This window comes from Myotis davidii, unplaced genomic scaffold (genome assembly GCF_000327345.1).
Source record: "Myotis davidii unplaced genomic scaffold, ASM32734v1 scaffold571, whole genome shotgun sequence".
In the NCBI taxonomy this organism is placed as follows: Eukaryota; Metazoa; Chordata; class Mammalia; order Chiroptera; family Vespertilionidae; genus Myotis; species Myotis davidii.
In genome coordinates this window covers 1,939,755-1,943,116 of record NW_006283136.1, presented here as the reverse complement: position 1 = coordinate 1,943,116, position 3,362 = coordinate 1,939,755, and positions in this window count along the sequence as shown.

Genomic DNA, 3,362 nt, shown 5'->3' with positions numbered 1-3,362 from the left:
TTTTAATTAAAATTTTTAAAGAACCCTTTAATTAATGTGTATTCTACCAAATGACTACATAAAATTCATGTTGCTAGTGTTATCACTGGGTCCAATAACGATTTTATTCCCAGGTAATAAAATTGTTATTCCAGAATCTGAATGACTCTTCCTATTCTACACCAATCAGAATCCTTGTTGTCCATCAAACTCCAGCTGAAACCCCAACTCCTAGTGAAGCCTTCCTTCATCCCTAGACTGAATTAATTGTTCTTTCTCCACTGCTGTCACAGCTTGCTGCTCTTATATTTTATATCTAGACCATCATACTTTATAATGGGGTTAGCTGCAGCATCCGCATCCAATTCCTCTACTAAATCCTAAGCTTGACAGCAGGATTTTAAAAAATTTTAAAAAATTTGATTTTAGAGAGAGAGGAAGGGAGAGGGAAAAGAGAGGAAAGGGAAAGAGAAACATCGATTGGTTGCCTCCCATACTTGGCCTGACTGGGGCAGGAACTGAACCTGCAACCCAGGTTTCTTTGATCAGAAATAAAATCCGTGACCCTTTGGTACTGACCACTGAGCACACTGGCCGGGAAATTCCCTACTGGCTCCTTTTCTAGTTTTCTCTCATTGTATTTGAATTAAAGCTGTATTTTTTTCATTTGCTTATTGTCTTTATCCCTAAATATAAAGGAAATTCCCAGAGGGCAGGGGCTGTGTCTTTTTTGTTCATTGCATCTCTATCTTTTGGCACATAGTGAAGGTAGTTAAGGATAAGGATAGGTAGTTTGTCACTGGAGGAATGGAAAGGTGCCCTATTGGGTAAATCTAAGTAGAATGGCCACTTCTTGACCAGTCTATGTGGCCAGGGAGAGAAGAAGGTCTTGAAAGAAGATGGCAAGTTCCATGCAGGTACGTTGCTGAAGCATGAGGATGAGGAATAGTTCCACAAAAGAGTAGCAGCACAAACCAGGCCCAGGGGTTACTGTGAACTAGGCACCAATCCCAATTTCTACTACACAATAACATTAATGGCTTTTCTTCCATTAATTTAGCAATTACTTTTTTCCTTAACTTGCTTAAGCTGAGTCCTTAATTTGTCATTATTGGTGGTTTGAAAAACTAGACACTTGAATTGCCCAAATATATCAAATATAGAATCTTACTTTCCTAACAAGACTAGCAAACCCAATGATTTCATGACAATTCAACCAACATTTACAGAGCACTCACCATAAATGTCCAACTTACTACAAAGAGCAGAAAAGAAGCTACCAACCATTACCCTTAACAATGAGACTATGAACTTCAGTTCAATAAAATATATTTAAAAAAACACTAATGGCTTATCTAATAGCAGACACTCTCAAATGGATATTAAAATGGTGCTTGTGGGTCAAAAGAAATCGTTGGAATTTGGCTTTAACTCCTTAAAGTGCCAAACTTAGTTGAGACTGGTGATGACAGCTGTAGATCCTTTTCCTTAGGGTAAATTTGTGACAATGAATTCAATGGTTAATCTTATGAACCAGTCACTTGTTTTGGAAACTATATAATTGCAAAAGGTAGTTTTACTAAGTAAAGCCAGCTTCAGATTAAGTTCTTCACCTTCCTGTAGTAGGCCCTCGATGGTAACAGAAGCCTGGACTATGCCATGAAAAATTAAAGCATTACCTCTTCACAGATGTGTTAATAATCTTACAATTTGCTGGAGACACAGCTACTAGTTATCACTTTGTTGGTGATATTTCTGAGGAGAAAGCAAATGGGAGTCTGAGAGCACAAATGGAGCATGGATGGGGAAACAATTTGCCTAATGCCATAAAAGGCTTCCTAACGCTGAAAGGCCTGAGAGAACAGAATAGACAGATGTTCCATTCTGGGGGATATTGTGGGGTCTGGAGGTGGGATTTGAGCAAGGAATAGAGGAAGTTGAGAAAATGGAATTTACTGGCAGAAGGAAAAGGGAAAAGATGATGACAATCAGGCCAATATTCCCCAAAGAAGAGGGACAGACTAATCAGCTTCCTTGTGGGTGGGGTTCAACCTCAACTGACAGCTGACTAAACCAGAGAACACATTCCCTTAATAGGAGGGAGAGAAAAAGGAAGACAGGAGATGTTGAAATGTCTGCCATTTATACCAGTCTGCCAAAGAGGAAGTTCTTCTTATTTTCTTCACTCGTATAAAAATATTACAAACTTCAACCCACTCCAATTAGGCATCCGTCTCCATCACACTGCAAATGTTCTTGGTCTCCAGTGACTTCTTGTATCTCATGAAAACTTTGCTGTCCTTTTTACTTGACTCCTGGGCAGAATTAGACATAGCTGGCTGCAGATCCTTCTTAAACATTTTTGCTACTGGCTCTCCTGACACCCGACTCTGGTGTTTCTCCTTCCTCACTGGCCAATATTCCAGTTGGTGATTTTCAGGCCTAGGTTCTGGGCTCTCCTTTTTAATTTCTCCCTATATGGCCTTATTCTTTCTCATGGAACTAAACTCCACCTATAAGGTTGACAATTTCTCAAATCTTAACTCCAGGCCACCATTCCTTCAAGCTTCAGACTCACATATCCAACTTCCTATACTACATCTGAACTTGGAAGTATCACAATTAACACAGCCAAAATGCTTTCTCCGTACCAAATCTGCTTGACCCACCAGTCTTCCTGCCTTAGTAATGATACTAAGTAATAGTTACTAAGTAATAGTTAATACTTAGTAATTACTAGATAATAGTAATTACTAAGTAATTACTAATAATAATAGTTACTAATAATAATTACTAATTACTAATAATAATTACTAAGTAATTACTAATAATAATAATAATTAGTAATAGCTAATACTTAGTAATTACTTAGATACTAAGTAATGATACTAAGTAATAGTTCCAATAGTTCCTGAAACGTCGAGTCATTCTTGGTTTCTCTTCCTTTCCTTCCCAACATCTAATTTCAACAGTTTTAATTCTACCTTCAAGGTGCATCTCTAATTTATATACCACTTCCAAGTTCCATTGCCAGTACTCTGGTCCAGGCAACCTTCATTTGGTACCTTGATCACTGCAATAGTTTCTACTCTTGCTCTCTTCCAATCCACTCTCCATACAACAAATAGTTTCTCATTGCACCTGGGACACTGCCTGAGCCCTTTACTAAGGTGGCCTTGTATGATCTGGCTTTTACTCATTTTATGCCATTCCCTTTGCTCACTACACAGGCCAGACACATTGGCCTTCTCTGGATACCTCAAATACATCAAAAACATTGCTGGTCCACAGCCTTTGCATTTGTTTTCCTCCTACTCTTACTAGGGTCTTCTCATCCTTCAGATCTCAATATTATTCCCCAACATCTTTTTGTTTTTTTGCTA